Genomic DNA, 20,402 nt, shown 5'->3' with positions numbered 1-20,402 from the left:
CACCCTGGTGTTTGGCAGCAGTGTGTGTGCACCAGTGAAAGCACAAACCAACCCACCCTGGTGTTTGGCAGCAGTGTGTGTGCACCAGTGAAAGCACAACCCACCCTGGTGTTTGGCAGCAGTGTGTGTGCACCAGTGAAAGCACAAACCAACCCACCCTGGTGTTTGGTAGCAGTGTGTGTGCACCAGTGAAAGCACAACCCACCCCGGTTCCAGAGGGCGGGAGAACAGGGAGGCGAGGGCCGCGGCTCCTCCTTCCACCAAGTCATGGAAAAACCGTGTAAGAACTCCAGTGTCTGAATAAATACGTGCCCTGTGACCTTAATCCCCATGGAACCAAAACCATCCAGAGTCAGATAAAAATAGTAAACCCTTTACGTTGCTGAGGGAGAGGAGCACTGCTCGCAGCTAATTAGCTGAGCCCCGTTAATAGCACGGGGCGGGCAGCTGAGGCCGGCCGTGCGTGACAAGGGGCTCCCGATGTTAACCGCGTGGAGTGGTGAGCGCCAGGGCAGCACGAGCCGCGGCCGGGGGGCTCCGGGGCTGCAGCCCCCACGCACCGGTGACAGGCTGTGGGGACGCCCAGCAGAGCGGCTGCTGCCGACTGCAGCTGCTGTTCCAGCCCCAAAACCTCCTCCCAACACGATTACAGACCTGCCCGAGTGCCGGCTTGCGCGGAAACCTCAGCGTGGCAGCAAGGATCCCTCTGAAAGCAAACAACAACAGAGTCAGAGTGATCCTGGCAGCAAATGTCAATGAACTGTCCAGGTTCAGCTGTACCATTTATTTAAAGTACTACAGCTGAACAGCGTGCCAAAGATTAACTATTTATTCAAGCCATACCGGAGACAATAGGTTGCTTCAAACAGTACTTGCAAATGTTTGTTGTAATTCTGAATGACTGTTTCATTAGTCAGCATTGGTTTTTCCGTTTATCCCGTTTGCAAACATTCACATCAGCTGAGTCTCACATGGCGAGGCTTTTATTCACACTATACCTGCATACATATGCAAAGGTTGACATTTGCGCACACCCAGGAATCCTGTATAAATTACATTTTCTATTGGATACTTTAGATTTTTCCAGCCAAAGAATAATTCCCTCGCCAGAGAGCAGAAACTACACCAGTGCACCCCAAGGGCCCACCATGGTTTGGGAGCCCATAATGGACGAGGTCGCTTTCCTGAGCTGCGGACACCCGCTCAGCCCCCGCTGCTCCTCCCGCCCCGGCAGCTCCATCCACCCAGCGACACGCAGCGGGTTTGCCCAGAGTCATTGCCCCCCAGCAATCGGGGCTGGAATTTTGAATGAAGTATTTACATATTAATGTTCCGGGGTGAGAAATCAGTTTGTCATAGATTGCACTTCTGGTGCATTTGCATCATATTTCTGCAAAACTGCTGCAGATATTTGTTTCCGGAACGACCCGACAAGCCATCAGAACAGTTTGCCTGCTGTTGGCAGGGAAGGCTGCTGTGCCCAGCGGTGCTTGGAAGGCTGGGCCCGCTTTCTGCACAGCGGCAGTGAGTGCTGCGCGGAGCCAGAGCAGCAGCCTTGCTGCAGGGACTGCGGGGAAGCTCCAGAGCAACAGCTGCAGCTCCCGCCCGCAACACCTGCCGTGTTTAATGCATTTTCCAGCCCCAAACCAGGCCAGGGCGCGCCGTGTGCTGACACAGCGCCCTGGTCCCAGCCACAAGGCACCAGCCTGAGGTGGGGACCCCGCAGCCTTTCGGGGTGCCTGGGTGGAAAGACATTTTTGGAACGCGCTGAGTTTGTTTAGCAAACGCTGCTTTTGTGGTTGCCACAGCGCACAATGGCCTGGGGACCAGCGGCAATTGCTCCATGGCATCGCCACCCCACGACACTGGTACCCTTTTTGTGCTTTGTTCTTTAAAGGCATGTTTGAAAGCATCACTTATCTCTGTGGCGCAAAAAAAGAAACCCGTATTCAACCAATGTCTTACATAGTGCACATTTACAGACCAAACCCCACGAGTGGCTAGTAGTTACAAAACCAGAAAATTTTCTCAGATTACTGTGTTTCGCGCTGTTACTAAGATTGAGGTGACGTTCTGTGAAAAGAGCTGCCGAAGAGCAGAGTTGATTTCATCCACATCAAGCCTTAAAAGCTGAGGGATTCTTGCCTGAGCTGTGAACAGCTCCAGCCTGGCAGGCTGAGCGAGGTGGCACCGTTGCTCGGCGCCGCGGCACGCAGGACAGTGGCGTCACAGCCGCGCGTCGGGACACCGGCTCGCGCCAGGTGGCTGAGGGACACGGCGCACGGGGGTGGCACGGGGGCTGCAGGGCGCACCCAGCACAGCGCCCAGGGGCTGCTGGGCATGGGGGCAGCACAAACCAGCCCCCTGGAGATGGCCATCCCACTGCTTATCCCTCAGCTCCTCTGCCGTGTGCTGCCAGCCCGCACCGCGCGCCCCCGTCACCGCGTGCTCCCGTCACCGCCGCGCTGCCAGGCCTTGCTCACGCTGCGGGGACGGGGAGGTGTGAGGTGCCATCGCTGCCTCCCAGCGCCACGCGATAATTTGCTGTTCAGGCACTGAGGCTGCCACGGCCCACAGCTGTCTCACCATTCTAGCGCTGCTTCGCCTCCCTCCCACTTTTATCACTCTGCATGAAGAGCAGAGCTCAGACAGCGGGGAAAAGCCACCCTTTGCCTCACAGATTGCACGTTAAAAGCCACATCTGAGCAGTCAGACCCTGATGACGAGGTGTCTCTTGCAGGCTGGCAAGAGAGAAGGCAAAGACGCTGACCTGACATCCCCCCACACGGCACAAGGGCTCTTGAGGTGACACAAAGCAAACATAGGCGACCCGGGAGCCCTTCAGCGCTCCCCAGGCCCGGAGCCCACTCCTCCCCGGGACGGGCAGCAGCCCCACGGCAGCGCCCGGAGCCGAGCGCCGCGGGGCAGAGGCCTGGAGCCCCCAGGAGCACAGCTGAGACCCAGACCGGGGCTCTCCAGCCTGCCCGCGTCCTCAGCCCCCCCGGAGCGCACCAGCCACAGGCTGCTGGAGTGGCACCAGCTTCACCCACCTCCCAGTGCACCCAGTAGCCCCCGGTGCCTCACACGCCCCGTGAGCCCTCACCCACCTTCCCCGCTTGCTCGGCTTTGGCTTTGTGTTCTTGTCCTTCCCTCACTTATGTAATCTCTCACCACCTGTCTCCTGGGGGCACCCAGCTTGGTGCCTTACAGCTGCTCCTTAATTAGCACCTGAATTAACTCCTCCTTTGCCTGTCTGCTCCGTGTCTCCCTCCCATGGGGAAGCCTCTGGTCAATGACCATGGTCGTAGCGGCAGTACGGTGAGCAGTGTGTCCCTTTGCAATGCGATTTTTGGGATCCTTCAGCCGCTGAGCCAAACCCAGCCTGACCATCACAGCCATGTACCTGCACTTTAGCGGGGGAGTACGAGTGCTGGGAATGGCCATCCCATGCCAGTTCAACACTTGTATTGAGATTTCCCATATGGATGCGTTGGTAGAGAATAAGGGAACATGCCAAAGTGAAAATGTATGTCTTATTGAGTTTCAGGTCCTCTGAAGAGTTAATTTTCTCTCCCTCGTTCTCTTCCTGTATGGAGCAGGTTTATACAGAGTAAAAGCTTTTCCCTTCTAGTGATAGTAGCTGGGAATCACATTGCAGGTAAGACAAGTTCTGAAATAAAGTGTGCGATCCTTATTCACAACTCCAGTCTGGCCAAAATCACGCAATAAATGCTGCACAGCTGTTCGGTGCGGTGCAAGTGCAAAGCAGCTCCCTGCCACCAGAGCTTTCCACCTCAGGACACCCCAAACGCTACAGCAGCAGTACAATGAACAAATCAAAACTGTAAATTGCTTGTAGAAGCTGATTCCTCCTGTGCAGGAGGAGCTGTGTGCAACACGTGCTCACGAGTCTCCGAGGAGAAGGTGGGGAGCAGCCGGGGGTCACCACGATGGCTGCGGGGCCCCGGTGGGGACACTGCCCACAGAGGGGCCGGTGGGGACACTGCTGCAGAGGGGTCAGAGGGGACACTGCCCGCAGAGGGGCCGGTGGGGACACTGCCCGCAGAGGGGCCGGTGGGGACACTGCTGCAGAGGGGCCGGTGGGGACACTGCTGCAGAGGGGTCAGAGGGGACACTGCTGCAGAGGGGTCAGAGGGGACACTGCTGCAGAGGGGCCGGTGGGGACACTGCCCGCAGAGGGGTCAGAGGGGACACTGCCCGCAGAGGGGTCAGGGGGGACACTGCTGCAGAGGGGTCAGAGGGGACACTGCTGCAGAGGGGTCAGAGGGGACACTGCCCGCAGAGGGGCCGGTGGGGACACTGCCCGCAGAGGGGTCAGAGGGGACACTGCTGCAGAGGGGTCAGTGGGGACACTGCTGCAGAGGGGTCAGAGGGGACACTGCTGCAGAGGGGTCAGAGGGGACACTGCCCGCAGAGAGGTCAGAGGGGACACTGCCCGCAGAGGGGTCAGAGGGGACACTGCTGCAGAGGGGTCAGAGGGGACACTGCTGCAGAGGGGTCAGTGGGGACACTGCTGCAGAGGGGTCAGAGGGGACACTGCTGCAGAGGGGTCAGTGGGGACACTGCTGCAGAGGGGTCAGAGGGGACACTGCCCGCAGAGGGGTCAGAGGGGACACTGCTGCAGAGGGGCCGGTGGGGACACTGCCCGCAGAGGGGTCAGAGGGGACACTGCTGCAGAGGGGTCAGAGGGGACACTGCTGCAGAGGGGTCAGTGGGGACACTGCTGCAGAGGGGTCAGAGGGGACACTGCTGCAGAGGGGTCAGAGGGGACACTGCCCGCAGAGGGGTCAGTGGGGACACTGCTGCAGAGGGGTCAGAGGGGACACTGCTGCAGAGGGGTCAGAGGGGACACTGCCCGCAGAGGGGTCAGAGGGGACACTGCTGCAGAGGGGCCGGTGGGGACACTGCTGCAGAGGGGTCAGAGGGGACACTGCTGCAGAGGGGTCAGAGGGGACACTGCCCGCAGAGGGGTCAGTGGGGACACTGCTGCAGAGGGGTCAGAGGGGACACTGCTGCAGAGGGGTCAGAGGGGACACTGCCCGCAGAGGGGTCAGAGGGGACACTGCCCGCAGAGGGGTCAGTGGGGACACTGCTGCAGAGGGGTCAGAGGGGACACTGCTGCAGAGGGGTCAGAGGGGACACTGCCCGCAGAGGGGTCAGAGGGGACACTGCTGCAGAGGGGTCAGAGGGGACACTGCCCGCAGAGGGGTCAGAGGGGACACTGCCCGCAGAGGGGTCAGAGGGGACACTGCTGCAGAGGGGTCAGAGGGGACACTGCCCGCAGAGGGGTCAGAGGGGACACTGCTGCAGAGGGGCCGGTGGGGACACTGCCCGCAGAGGGGTCAGAGGGGACACTGCTGCAGAGGGGTCAGAGGGGACACTGCTGCAGAGGGGCCGGTGGGAGCCAGGACAGCCGCAGCCCTTCGGTCCCTCGGCTCCCGGGCACCAGAGCGGGCAGCCAGGACGGGAAGGACAAGAAATGCAGGCACTCCAAGGCAAGGTGCAGGGCATTTTCAGGGAGTATTTCCTCACTCCTGCCCTCTCTCAAGAAGCTCTCAGAAGAAACATCTCCCTATGACTTTATTTGCAGAGATGTATTTCAATTGCTATATGACACATTATTGCTTACTGCCCTTATTGTAGCCAAAATTATGGTTTTGTTTTTAAAGAAACACCTCTGTTTTCTTTTTCAGTAGCTGTCAGAAGATAGATAACCAGGGGAAAAATATCCTCTTGATCCCGATGTTTTGTTTTTCCAGGAAGCCTGGTAGCTGAAAGTTAATCTGAGATTAATATCCAACACTTCGTGCAGAAAGTCTACAAGACACCATGTCAATCAGTTCAATGCGGTCAGTAGGTGTGATCTGGCCTCCAGCATGGGCTGCTGGTACTTGCCGTGTCCCGGGTGAGCACGGTGGGGAAGCACTGCCAGGGCGAGGTCTGGACGCCATCTAATGCAGCATTCGAAATGAAGGTTCCCTGAACTGTGAACTCATTCAGGAGCAGCTTTTCTGCAGCCGCACGGTTTGCTGCGCGGGTTCAGCGCCAGGTCCCAGCCCTGCCTGGCTGGGGGTCCCATGGTCCCAGTTCCGGAGCTGACGAAGGGCTGGGGGCTCTGGGCCGTGCCCCCCGGCTCCGCGGGCTCAGCGCCTGCGACGCTTTGGCCCCGCCTTGGGGAACGAAGAATAAACAATGGATGGGCATCTGCAGCCTCTTTTCTGACACGCCTGACTTTTTGGCCTCTTTTTGGCTAATTTGGTGTTCTTCCTCCAGAGCCGTGTGAGAGCGAGGAAAAGACGAGACAGAGACCACCTCCCGGCTCTCATTCTCCTCTTATGTAAGCCTGTTAAAAACAGTAATAGCCCCATTAAAGTGAATAGATTTGTATCAGAATAAAAACAGTGTGAGCAGCAAGAGAATTGGCTGCTTTGGGTAGAAATTCATGAAAGTCATTTGAAGGCTCTCTGGGAGAATAATTAGAAACATGAAGTCCTGGGATGTCTTCCTTCCTTTTTAATCCAAAACTTCTTTTAAGAGCTGCTGCCAGCTTGAAAAGTGCTTATTAAAAGAGGAACAATACAGCCTACCAACTTTTTCTGCAAACAGTGGGCTTTGGGCCTTTATTTATTAGGTTTTTTATGGTTTTTTTTTTCTTTTCTTATTTTTTCTTTCTTTCCCTGTGCACGATTGCTGGACAAAAGATCCATTTAATCAATAGGGAACACGACAGAGTGACTCTGGAACACAAGGGGACACCAAAGGAGTGAAGGGGAAGTAGCCCTTTAACGTCCCAGGGCAGTTTTGGTGGGGGGAGAAGCTGGGTGTGCTCTGCAGCCCCGACGGCTGCTCCTGGAGCTGCTCCTGGAGCTCACGCCGTCCCGCTAGCACGGGCAGCACTTCAGAGCATGGGAGACAGCCTGGCAAGAGCTTGTTCCTGTTATGTTATCTAGGGACAATAAATCAAGCATAGAGAGGAAACCTAATTCATCCAAGATGTTATTTTCAAAAGCTTCTCTGCCTTGATAAGCAGTATTTCCCTTTGGGAAGAGCGATAGGGAAGGAAGCACAAAGAGCAGCTACTGGCCGTGTGCTGAGTCTCTGCAGGGTGCTCAGCCAGCAGCGCGATGGGTGCACTGGGAGCTGTTAGAGGTGGCCAAGACTGATGTTTGTCTGTGTCGGGAATCCGGCTTCTTCCCCGCTCCCGTGGGCCCGCGCAGCAACGTGGCCGTGGGCCGGAGCTCCTCCTGGGGGTCCTCCCCCCAGACAAGGCCATAGTGAGGTTTCAGAGAAACGCTCCACGTTGGAAGGTGTTTCTTTTTTCAGCCTCTAAGTCTGAGGTTTCTCAGGATCCTGGAGATGGTGCATTTGGCTTTCTGGAACCACGTGCAAGATCAGAAATCCTGCATTCATGGAGTTTACAGTTCTGCAGTGGTACTGGTGAAGTAAGAGCAGCCGTGTCCTCCTGCACACGGCATAAGTGCTACAGCTACGTGCTTCAGCTCTGTCGGTGACGTTCATGACGTGGATCCCGTTCGGGTGTTCCGTGCACTAAGCATGGAGCATGGCTACAGCATCGCCACCTGCGAGCAGCTCCCGGCTTGTGACCTCTCAGGAATCCCTGTGGCCCACAATCAGTAACCAAGATGTAAATCATGCGCTATGTCAGCTCCAATAGACAACACAGAACGGGAGAAAATACAAGAGGGGAAAGCTTGTTGGAACTGGAGGCAACTGTTGCTCTTACTGTGAAGAGCCATAATAAACTGGCTGGTCCCCCGTTTGGAGAAAGTAGACACAGCACAAAGCACTTGGAGGTCTGCGCTGGGGCTACTAGTTACTGCTGCCACGCTGCATCTTCTCAGCATGATCATCTGTTCACATTTTTATTGGAAGATGACGACAAAAGTGATGTTTGAATGTTTGAAGACTTCTGGATACAAACTGTGCCTCTTTCCCTGGTGTAACAGCCCCTCTGGCATCTGAGTAACACGAAGTGTCTGGGGACAGCACGGTTTGTCTCAGTCCCATCAAAGGGCGGCCCCCGAGACCTGAAAAACTGGAGACATGAAGTGCCAGTGCGGTCGGTTCCTTCTCCGGCACTGAAGGAGCTGTAGGGCACGGTCTGGACGGGAGACGGGGGATGGCAGCACAGCCGCGGGGCGCCGCGGCCGCTCGCACCGCGAGACGTGCCGGCAGCGCGTGCCCGCAGTGCACCACCGAAACGGTGCTGGGGGTTCATTCTGGGCTCCTTCGCGAAACCATCAGCTTCACTATGGTGCGGTCGTGGCAGGGAGCACAGGCAGAGCAGGAAGGGCAGAGCCGGCGGCAGCTTGAACGGGTGACCTGGTGAATAGGGGCTTGAAAAACTATTTTCATGTTGTTCGAACGTTTGATGATGCACATCGTGCGGCAGAGATGTGCAGCGGCAGCCGGAGCAAAGCTGGGAGGCTTTGCAGCCTCGTCCTGGGAGGCAGAGGAAATGTCAAGTTGTCCTTAGCTTGGAAGTGAAAAGGTTACACTGAATTAGGAAAGCAGCACTGCCTGAACAGGTTCTTCCCCCCCTAAGTCCAACCAAATGTCAAGAGCCCATCCAGCACAGGGAGGGAGGTGGGGGGGCCGGAGAAGGGCCAGGGGCAGGGGGTGCTGGGCTGGGACACGGACCCCCGGGTGCCGGCAGAGCCGGGGCTGGCGGGGGCACCCGTGTTGAGCAGGGAAACCTGCGCTTGGAGGTCTGCCTCCAGCTGATAGAGAGCAGCGCAGCCCATGGAAACTGTTCGTCAGAGAGGACAGCCAAAGGAAATAATGAGTCACGACTTGGCAGCCGAGACGTGCCATCGCAGCCCTCCGCCCCCGCAGAACCGGGCACAGCGGCGCGGACGTGCGCTCCCGTCCCCGTCCCTGTCCCTGCTGGCTGCGGGAGCTGCCGCCGGCACCGTGCGGCACCGCGGGACGCCGGGCACGGCTGGAACAACACGGGCACGGCTGCAACACGGGCACGGCTGCAACACGGGCACGGCTGCAACACGGACACGGTGCTGCTCCAAAACGTCTCCCACTCGCCAAGCGCGTTGCAGACTGTCACTGGTCGCTGTGACCTATGGTGGTTTCAGCTTTACTGTGATTTCTAGTAAGACAGAAATTAACCCCAGCCTGTGGCACTGGGACAGGGTGACCTGGTGTTGTCCTTGTGACACTGCCTGACTCAGGACTAGCACCAGACCGTTTTGCTGGGTGAAGTCTAACAAAATTCCTTTTCCTGAATGTACGAATACATCACGGAGCTTGTTGATGTCAGGAGTCGGATGGAGGGTAAACTGTCCCGAAGAGGCAGTGTGAGGTGGCCCCTGCAGAGCTGGACCCGTGCTCCGCGGTCCCTGCGCAGTCCCAGCTGCATGGGCGCTGAGCGGCACCGCGGCTGTCACGGCTCTTTAACACGGACAATCTTCAGCACCAAATATTTTTAACTTCTGAAAAAGATATTCTTAGTGTAACTATGATTTTTTTGACTTCTTCTATAATTGAGGTGAATTAAGTGTAATTGGAAGCATCTGCTCTTATTTTGGCACCTGATATAGCGTGGTATTCTGCATCTCCTGGAAGACACTCTCGTTCTCCAACTCCCACTAGAGCCAGCTAAAAATAGTTGATCTAAATCACATTGTCTCAGGCAGAAGCGCTCTCCAGCTCTCGGGATTTGCCCCCCCATGCTAAACAGCGCCCTCCAGCCCCCTTGCCCTGGCAGGGTGGGGGCTCCATGGGGCCGGAGGGCACAGTGAAGGCTCAGCTGGTCCCCGCAGCAGGTGCCGTCACCAGTGCCTCGCCTGAGGAGCGGAGCTGGGCAGCAACCGGCAAACCTGTGTCACCAGGGAGGGCACGAGGCCCTGGCGTGAGGGACCGGTGTGTCCCAGCACACCCCGAACCGCTCCAGCGCCGCAGCCACCGCGGGCGCCGAGCAGGGCAGCCGCCCTTCCCCGCCGCCGGGCCCCCGCGGCGCTGCGGGGCGGCGGGAGCGCGCAGGGAGCGCGCACGGGGAGCGCGCAGGGCTCAGCAGCGCGTCCGAGGGCTGGCTCCGCGTCTGGTAGCTCATGTCGATAGTAATGCCACAGGAACATGTTCATGTGCCTCAATCTGTAGCTGTATTTGGTGCTATCCATTTACAAATAAGTGCACATTTCAGCAATGGTTTTCAGATCTCAGTTAATCCTCTAGTTTTCAATATAATACTAAACAATACACTATATTATACAATATGATTCATCGAGCCTTATTTTGTTTAAAATTTATCACACTAGAACCAACAGCTATTATTATTATAATAATATTCTATGCAATTCTGCTTGTGACGAGTTTTCCTGGGAAGGCTCACAGCTCTCAGAGCATGACTTCTAACTGACTTTACATTCCAGGCAGGAAATGTCACTGTGACTGGGTCAAGATTGGGAGTACATGGAGAAATACAGACGGATAACTGGTAAGTATGATGTGGGTACAGCAGCCCAATGACCAGGAACTCAGAAAATTCAATTAAACCTGAAAACTAAAACCAAATAAAAATTGGAAGTTATAAGAGAGTCAGAGTATTTACATACGATTCCTTTGTCTCATCGCACACTAATGCCAGGGGCTCTGTTTGGGAAAAGTAAGATTGCCAACTAAGTTTCTTCCCGAAGCTGCTCTAGGTTATGAAACAGTTAAACCACAAAATAGCCAAGTCACCAAATGGCAATGTCTGACGATCTAAAAGATGACAATAGCCCAAATATGAAGGGTGGGGTTTTTGTTCATAGTAGGACAGTCTAAGACGAGGGGCTGAGGGGCTGAGCGGCCCCAGCGTGGGGTCCTGTCCCCCGTCCCTGCCCCCTGCCCGCTCTGACACCGCTCTCTCAGCTCACATCCATGTTGCACTCATAAGGGCTATAAATACAGCTGCTATCCTATACAAATAAGGCATGCACTAAAAATATTTATGCACTGCATCCACTCACACGGTCCCCGGGATTCCAGCCCTGACACCAGTAAAACTACCGTTACCCCATCACAGGGACGGGAAGGTTCTGGTGTGAAGGTCGGTTTATCTGTCTGGGAGGTTAAGGAAAGCACCCTTCTGCAAGCCTGCAGCGCTGGCGGCTGAGCCTGCCGCTTTAAGGAAACGTCCTCTAAAACAAGGCAAGGTTTACTGGGTTTTATGCTGTTGCACTTTTGGGCTGTTCAGAACTCTCCCAGGAACCCTTTTAATATTCCCATCAAATTGAAATACGAGTTATGTAATCATAATTAGAGCACCATACTCTCGATAACATTCGCTTAATTTCTTTAAAGACTGTTTACTTCCTGACTTGTACCTAGAAGAAAACTTACAACCCAAACAAACAGTTCCCTTCTCCCCACTAATGCACAAACCAAACCAAACAGCTAATTGCTCAGAAGTTATTAAAGCAGCCCTTACAATAGCTGTGTTTGCACAGAGCCGCTCTGCAGCAACCACGACCTGACGGGAAGGTCTGTCACAGGACGTGTCCCACGGTGAGCGTCACTGGCGCCCTTGCGGGACGAGGAGCCGAGAGGAAACGTGGCGTTATTCTGTCTGTGAGAGCGGGACACGTGGAACCGGGCAAGGGCTGGGTGCAGCAGCCCCCTCGTACCTCAGCCCCTTCCCTGGGTCAATCACTAACAGCTTACAAACGAAAACCCTCCTCCAGCCCCCAGCACGTCCCTGCGGGCACGGAGCAGCTCCCGGGGCAGCGCGGGGCTCCGGTGCCGCCGGGCAGGGCGGGCGCCGTGGGCACAGCAGGAGGGGGCTCAGGGCTTATAAAGGAACAGTATCCCCCAGGCCCCAGACAGAGCTGCTCGGCCCAGAGGGGTCTGCAGGTCCATCCTCTGCCGCTTCATCTGCTGGGTGAAGAGCCCAGCTGAGCCGGCATGGAGCAGGGGCTGCGCTGCCCATCTCCGGGGCTGTGCCCACCTGAACTGCCCTTGATCCTGCTGTCCATCCAGAGCGAGCTGGGATGTCGATGGCACAAGCTGACATGGAGCTGTTCTGTTCTGTCATTTCTGGTCTCACTGCAAGACGCGGGGGTCGGTGCTTTGGTTCCCGGCCCAGCGCACACCAGCACACACCCTGGCTGTCAGCACCTGGGGGAGAAATACCGAGTCACAACCTTAAAGCAATTCAAAAGCACGAAGCCAAAGGGCAGTTTGGAACAGGCACTAAAACAGAGGTAGTGTTGCGGGCTGTAAGCAGCTTTGCGTGGTTATTGAGGAATGTGGCTGAGTTGCTGCTGGGTTCCCATGAGCTGTGTCCATGTCACCTCCTCATGTCATGGCTGGTGGCTCCTCAAGGACAGGGTTTGTGGCACTCAGGTGTCCCGAGGTGTCTTAGACAACTCAGTGAAAGACATGAAATAAACGCTTAGGCAGTCAGTTCTTACCTGTTTCAGTTTCATTTTGAAAGTAGAAATTACATAGCTTAAGTTTTTTATGCATCCGTTAGAGCCCCATAAAAGCATCACCAAGTTATTTCCCTTGCTTCCCTTTGATTGTAGCACTCTTGCTACTAGTTTGTGCTGCCACCTGTAATTATTAAGCAGCAATATCCACAGTGTAATCTTCAGAATTTTAACTCTGCAGACTTCTGGGAAGCAGGGATTTTATTTTATTCTAGAGGAGTTCACATCCTTCACAGAGCAGAGATGACGCGCTGAGTGTGATGAGCCGTTCGGATGCCATCAGAGCGTCTCGCGCGCCCAGGGCAGCTCTCACCAGCGCGGCGCAGGGACCGGCTGCCGCCCCCGCTGTGCCCTGTCCCCTGTCCTCTGTCCCCTGTGTGGGCTGTGAAGGTCCAGGAGGGCCAGGCTGTTCAGGTGCCTTTCCCAGACAGACCTGCTCGCTTCAGCTCTCCCTCCGCTTTCCTCTCCTCGCTGGGCACGTCTGGTTGGGACAGCAGGGACACCTCTGAGCCGGCATCTCAGCTGCTGGCAGCTGCCCTGGGGACCCACAGTGACGGACCGCGGGCACAGACTGAAACACAGGAGGCTCCATCTGAACATGAGCAGAAACTTGTTTGCTGGGAGGTGCCAGAGCCTGGCCCAGGCTGCCCAGAGCGGGTGTGGAGTCTCCTTCTGTGAGCCATTCCAACCCCTGGGATCCTGTGCGATCTGCTCTGTGACCCTGTGTGAGCAGGGGGGTTGAACTGGGGATCTCCAGAGGTCCCTTCAACTCAGCCAGCCCATGATTCTACGTGTGGACCCCACTCTGCAGTACTTGCAGGGTGGGAGATGCCGCTGCCAGCCTGGGCTGCAGGAGGGGGCTGAGACGGGTCAGAGATGGTCTGTGCGTGCTGCTGAACGCAGGCTGAGCTGGTGGCTCGGGAATGCCTGCACGCTCCAGCAGGCACTGGAGCGCGCTCACATAGTCGCCCGGCCGGCAGGGATGGAACGGACCGTTTCTTTTGGGACATCCAGTGTCTGGATCCGCAGCGATGCCTGTACATCCTCCAGACCCGCCAGGAGCTCCGTGCTGCTCGGGGAAACGCAGCCGCCGTCCAGGTGTCCAGCGGGGGGGAACAGGTTTGCCGGGTCCCCGAGGCCAGTATCCGTCCCTCGCTCCAAGCCCTGTCGGCACCAAGGGACGCGATGCCGAATCTGCCAAACTCCTTCTCCACGGAGGGTGCCCCGGGCCCCGCTGCCCGTCCTCACGGCAGCCTGGCCAGCAGCCACAGCACGGGTCTAAAACTAAAACATCTAACTACACTAAGTACTCAGAGGTTTTAAAATAATGTTTATCCTGAGCACTTTTGTCCTCACTTTGCACACGTTCAGAAGGCTGGTTCATATCTTTGCCAATAGCTACAATATTCAATCAAAACAGCCCCTTCTGTAAACAAGCCCTGAGCTGGCTGTGCTGGGCCAGCCCCAGGCCGGGCGCCGTGCGGCCGCCGTGCCGAGCGGGACCTGCCGGGGCCGGCCCGGCGCCCTTTGCCACCAGCCAGACACCACCCGGCCTGTGTTCTTAACCTTTGCCAGGGAAGCCGGAGCACTGGGGCTGCTGTTTGCACTACAGAGCGGGAACAAAACCACTCTCAGAGAGAGGATGAAATAGAGGCCAAGTATGACAATTTGGAACATAAATGTTTTTGAAATCATGTGATATCAAATTAAAATATTGTTAACATTTTGCTAGCTTGCTTCAAGCTGAATAATATTATCATGCATAATATTATTAAAGCTCAGATAGCGTCTGTCACCCAGAGATAGCAGCGTGGTGTCTGAAGTGCTTCAGGCAGCGGGGCAGGGTTCTGCCGGCTGCAGACGCAGGTGGAACCCCGGGCAGGGTCCCGGGACGTGCCCATGGCCGCGCCGCTGGTGTGCCAGCACCAAAACGCGGGCTGTGCAGCGGGACGGGGCTCGGGGCTGCTCACCCACCTGCGCTGCGGCTCCCGAACCCGCTGCCGCGTCCCCGCGGCGCCCAAGCGGCTCAGTCCCTGCGTGACCCTCTCCGCAGGGACACTGCCAGGCGGGTCGCAGCCCGAGCAGGGGGCGCCGGTGACCGCGGTGGCTGCGCGCCCGCTGTCGGCAGAGCCCAGCGCCAGCCGCGCTCAGCACGGGCCCCTTGTGGGACAGAAACGGGACCCCCAGCGTTCCCCTCCAGGCTTTACAGGGTTAGCAGGGGGTGCCGGTGACTGCGGCGGCTGCGCCCGCTGTCGGCAGAGCCCAGCGCCAGCCGCGCTCAGCACGGGCCCCTTGTGGGACAGAAACGGGACCGCCAGCGTTCCCCTCCAGGCTTTACAGGGTTAGCAGGGGGTGCCGGTGACCGCGCGCGCGCTGTCGGCAGAGCCCAGCGCCAGCCCCGCTCTGCGTGGGCCCCTTGTGGGACAGAAACGGGACCCCCAGCGTTCCCCTCCAGGCTTTACAGGTTGACTTGCAGCACAGAACCTATATACTGAAAAATACCAAAAAGGAGACTGACACTTGACATTAAAATCTAATAACATTAGAAAAGCAAAGGAACAGATAGTTTAACAAGGAGCCATTTCTGGTGGTTACTAGATAAGATGTAAAAAAATTGCTTCATCCTGGCTTGACCTAAATGGAGTGGAAAATTACCATGACTACATTTATCTGAAATTATAAAGTGTGTTCTGATTAGACTGTGATAAAAAGGATGGTATAAATTGATCCAAAGATAAAGAAAGAGCAGGGAAAATGAGATGAGATTAAGAAAAGAAGCAGCCACTAAAAAGGAAGGATAATACAGCAAAGTCTCTGAACCTGCATTAAAAATAGCTGTAGGAACTGGAACATAAACAGTTCAGTGCTTCAGTTTCTGCTGGTGGGGCTGGGGCTCAGCTGCAACACCTGAGAGCCCAAGTGATCACCTCGTTAATCCCAAGCCCGCTGGCAGACCAGGGAACGAGGAGCAGGTCTAGCCCAGGCAGCCCCTCACCCACAGCCCCAGCCTGGGCTGAGCCGCGCTCCGTCTGTCTGTCCGGAGCAGTGTCTGTCATGTCAGCGCCGGCGTTCCCTCCGGTGGGAGCTCCTGCTGAAACCTCCAGCTGGTTCATGTACCTCGGTCCCGTCAAGTGACACTGAAACTGATCAAAGAGTGGAAAACTAGCACAGCGGGTCTGGAACAAACCAACCCACCAAAACCCGCGAACCAAGAGCGGCTGGCGGAACCTCACTTCCTAGAGATACGGCTCTCGCCTCTGGCAGAAACGCCGATGGTCATGGAAACAAATTTTCCTCTGATAAGAATTGGCTTTCAGTTTCCTAGAAACAAATAAAAAATGTGAAAGAAGTATTTTTTGAATTTAAAATCCCGATTGCACAACTGGGTGCCGGAGGCCTCGGTGTCTGCAGCAGCGCCGGGTGCGCGCGGGAGGAAACCACAGCCCCGGGGGCAGGAGGCTGTGACAACCAACAACCTCCACCTGCACCGGGGCGGCCCGGGGGGCGCGGTGGCACCTGCCCCCGTCCCCGTCACCCCGGGGCTCCAGCCCTGCCACGGCACGGGTCCCGCTGACGGGACAGCCCCACACGCCCCGCGAACCACGCAGCCGCCACGCCGGGGTGCTCGCCCCAGCTGAGGAGCGCGGAACCGCCGTCCACGCTCATCGGCTCTTCAGCTCATCGTCCTCGGAAAACACGTTCTTGACAGGCTGGAAACGCCACAGCTCTTCTGCTTGTTAAACACGGGTCAGAAATGGATACGGAACCGACACAGCACCCCTTCTCAGCTATGTTTTTTTCTCTCTGCGTAATGACTGGAACGTCCAGCTTTTCCCTGGAGCAGGAAAGCAGTTTATTTATCTAATCCCTTGTGACTCTGATCTCAACCAGGGTTATCTCCGCGCAGCACTGCACTCCGCGGTGCCCGGTGCCCGCAGGCCGCACGCAGCCCCCAGGATGGCCCAGCGCAGCTGGTTATTCAGATAAGGCTCTGCAAACCGCGGGATGGAAAACTGTCCGCTCTTTCCATTCGTATAAACTTCCTTTTCCACTCTCTGTTTACGTTAACGTAGATGTATGCAAACCCTCCAGCAGAGGTTTCCTTCAAGGAGAAAGTCAAGGCACAGAGTAAGAGGAAGCCCCGTTCCTGCCGCGCCGCTGGATGGTGTCGGCAAGGAGCGGCTCCCGGTGTCCCCGGGGACTCTGGCACCGAGCCGGCTGTGGCCCTCCTGGGGCTCTTCTTCTGTCTGACAACAAGCTGGTATTCACATCTGTCTCCTTGCTGCTCTGCTTGCTGCCACAACTCCATGGCAATATTTTAGTTCTCACTGGACAACTTTCTGCAATGTCGTTATCCAGCCAAAGATAATTTAATTTCACTAGACTTTGCGTTGTTTTCATTAACATCCGGCTAGCCAGCTGTTCCTCAGGGGACCTGTGCGATTCTCTCTCCGCTGTGGGTATTTTGTCCCCAAAGGGGACACAGTGCCACATCCAGCTGTGGGTATTTTGTCCCCAGAGGGGACACAGTGCCACATCCAGCTGTGGGTATTTTGTCCCCAGAGGGCACACAGTGCCACGGCCAGCTGTGGGTATTTTGTCCCCAGAGGGGACACAGTGCCACATCCAGCTGTGGGTATTTTGTCCCCAGAGGGCACACAGTGCCACATCCAGCTGTGGGTATTTTGTCCCCAGAGGGCACACAGTGCCACGTCCAGCTGTGGGTATTTTGTCCCCAGAGGGGACACAGTGCCACATCCAGCTGTGGGTACTTTGTCCCCAGAGGGGACACGGTGCCACGTCCAGCTGTGGGTAGTTTGTCCCCAGAGGGGACACGGTGCCACGTCCAGCTGTGGGTATTTTGTCCCCAGAGGGCACACAGTGCCATGTCCAGCTGTGGGTATTTTGTCCCCAGAGGGGACACGGTGCCATGTCCAGCTGTGTGTACTTTGTCCCCAGAGGGCACACAGTGCCACGGCCAGCTGTGGGTATTTTGTCCCCAGAGGGGACACAGTGCCACATCCAGCTGTGGGTATTTTGTCCCCAGAGGGCACACAGTGCCACGTCCAGCTGTGGGTACTTTGTCCCCAGAGGGCACACAGTGCCACGTCAGCTGCAGCTCCCCCTGCCCAGCCCGAGCCAGCTCCCCGCTCGGCGCAGCCGCCGCGGTGTGACAGGGGCGGGAGGCAGAGGCGCCCCGTGCCCCAGCCGTGCCGTGGCCATCAGCCCTGGCCACGGGGACCCTCTCCCAGGGCCAACAGAGACCACAAAACAACAGCCAACCGCTCTCTAGCCTCGTCTTTGCTAATGTCTGTTTTCATTCACGTGAGTCTGCCATTGCTGCCGTGGTGGCCAACTTAGATGTTAATCATATAAAGACATTAAGGATACATTCAAAGATGAAAGTTCAACCTGCGGTTCCGGAAAAAAAAGATTGAAGTATTCCTAGATCGCATCCCTCCTCCTTCCCCCTCGAGTCCGTCAGATACCATGACTTCACTCGTTTCTTGCCTGCACTTACTTCCATGGTGATGTTGACAAAATAAGTCTGCTTTTTTTTTTCTCCTGACTCAATTAGAGCAGATATTCCTTAGGCAGTTTGAGATCCCACTACAGAAATGCTGTCTCTCCTTTGGCAAATCAGTCTTGCTGCTGGCAGACCTGGCAGGTCTGGTTTTGTGTAGCATTGACCCAAAGGGTTCTGCCGTTCTTGGCCAATCCCCGTGCCCGGTGCATGCGGAGCAGCGCGGTCCCGGTGCCGGTGCTGCCCGCGGCTGCAGTCCCAGCGCCGGGCACCCCGCTGCGGGCTCTGCCGGACTCCGGGAGCTCAGCACAGCCCCTCGTGCCCAGCGCCGGGCACGGTGAGCACACACACCAGCTTTGGGCTTAAGCTGCCGGCTTCGGAAAAGTGAAGCACTGAGAGAAGGGCCCAGGAGAGCACAGGCACCCTGTAACGCATCTCAGGCTCCTGCATTTTATTCATCAGGGTTTCTCCACAGGAGATATTCAAGTATCAAAAAATGTGCTGCCGTAACCAGAACACTTGTTGTGGCTGTGGCAGAGAAGACAAGGGAAGTTTACAGACTGACTTGCTCTTTAACCCGCCCGCCAGTCCTCTTTCCCGAGGAGAAAGGCGGGTGGTTTAGGGATGCTTGTTTTCCTTTTGCAACTCGTTTCTAAGCGATGGGGCTTTTCAGTCCCCGTGGAGTCAGCTCCACAGCTGCTGTGACCGAGCTGCTCCGCGCTGTCTCCCCTCTCCCCAGGTGTGCTTTATCTGCCTCTAACTGCGCTCGCCATGACCTCCCTTCCACCGCACGCTGCCTTTCATGTGGATGCTGTCATGGAGATTATTTCTGTGCTCTTTTCTGCAACTACATTATCATTGACTCATGTTGTCTCTTTTATGTGTGCTGGGGGTTCTGCTTGTTTGGGTGTTTTTAATGCATAAACACATACCCACTCTTAGCGCCGCTCCTCTCTGCTCGGTCGTGTGTTCTTCCAGGAGGCAGCCGGCTGAGAACAAGCAAGAGGGGATTCAACTGCATCTGAACGTGTGGGAATCTGGCTTTTCGGAGCACCCAATGAAGTCGATGTAAAACAAGACCCAGGCTGCAGCGGAAGCCTCTTGGAAGGAGTTCGCGGAGGGAAGGACTCGCCCCTGGCCGCGACCTCGTCCATTCCCACCGTCCGGGCTCATTTGCTTTGGCACAGGAGCTCTGTCCGGGCCTCCAATACCCCAACAGCTGCTGACCCGCTGGGGTATTTTTGTTCAAAATGCTACTGGGAATGAGTCCTATAAAAACTGTGCAGAGATGCCTTCATTATTTCTGCTGAAAAGGACACGGAAAGGGCCGTGTGGCAGCTGCCTGGCCGCAGCGGCCCCGGCGCGGCTGGGGGACCCGGCTGGCTCTGGGGGTCTCACAGACAAACCCGCCCTCCCGCGAGTGGTTCCGCAGGGGCGACTCTCAGAATGATCGGCCTCTGAGCAACAATAACAAGGGAGCAAACAAAAACCAGAATCAAGAATCATCAATAAAGAAAGAAATCACCCAATAAAGCAGCTGGGGACAGAAGAGAACTGCTCTGCAGGTGCAGCGTGCTGGGCACGCCGGCGATGACGACTGCTGTATTCCTCACGCTCCCCAAGAGATGAGCTGGAGCTGCTGACAGGGAGTGAACTCCCACCCACACTCATTCACAGTTACCTGTGTAAAGGTTTAATCTGCTCTTTGAACAGCCTTTCTGGGAGAGGAACATAATGGATGGAGGCAAATTGTAAAGGGTGCAAGAGGATAATAAGGGATGGCAGAAAGCAGAAAAAATGTTGCTCGAGTTAGTACTTGATCAGGATTATCAAGACAAACAGATCACGGGATTTCTAAAGATCAGTGCTCCACCATCTTTCAGCTAGAAGCATTCCAGATGCTGTTTTGCAGCTGTAAGAGGAAACATTTCACCTCTCAGATCACTAACATATCTCAGTTAGAAGTCTCATTGTCTCTTGATGAGCCTTTTCAAGAAGGAGAAAGGCCTAATCCTGATTAACTTGTCAGGTGTGGCTGGAGGTGTCAGAAGAGAGGACTGGGGTGGGCAGCACACAGCGGCATTGATCCCAGAGATCAATGGGCAGAGATGCGGTGGGATGGAGGGCGCAGGGTGAGCGCGAGCATCCCTTCGCTGTCTGGAGACAAACAGCCCGGTCCCCGGGAAGGCAGGTGTTTGGTGGACAGGAGTACAAGGCACCAGCAAGATAAATGCGAACCAGGGTCCCGAAGCCAGGGAACGGTGGCCGGGAGCTCACCACCAGAAAAGCGTCATCTCTCTGGAGGGAGCAGCGCGCACAGCAGCAGGAAAACCTCCAGCAAGACAGGGCAGGGTCACTGCAAACGGGTGATGGAAGGTCACATCAGATACTAGCAGAGACCGCTTGGCTCC

The 20,402-nt window shown here is 56.3% G+C and overlaps 1 long non-coding RNA gene across 4 annotated transcripts; it reads right to left on the bottom strand.

Moving 5' to 3' along the window:
- Nucleotides 1-6,113: 6,113 nt before the first annotated feature.
- Nucleotides 6,114-16,626, bottom strand: LOC309440640. Of its 4 annotated transcripts, none has more exons than XR_014184234.1 (4): nucleotides 14,442-16,626; nucleotides 11,984-12,153; nucleotides 11,468-11,605; nucleotides 6,114-10,558 (listed from the first exon to the last, which is right to left on the bottom strand). It is a non-coding gene; the product is annotated as an uncharacterized lncRNA (long non-coding RNA). The 4 variants fall into 4 exon arrangements; XR_014184236.1 differs by having other exon boundaries at nucleotides 11,468-11,562; XR_014184233.1 differs by having other exon boundaries at nucleotides 6,114-11,605.
- Nucleotides 16,627-20,402: the final 3,776 nt, after the last annotated feature.

Source organism: Streptopelia decaocto (assembly GCF_964273445.1).
Source record: "Streptopelia decaocto genome assembly, chromosome: 5".
Taxonomy (NCBI): Eukaryota; Metazoa; Chordata; class Aves; order Columbiformes; family Columbidae; genus Streptopelia; species Streptopelia decaocto.
The sequence above is the reverse complement of the archived record's forward strand: the minus strand, read 5'-3'. Positions and strand labels throughout refer to the sequence as shown.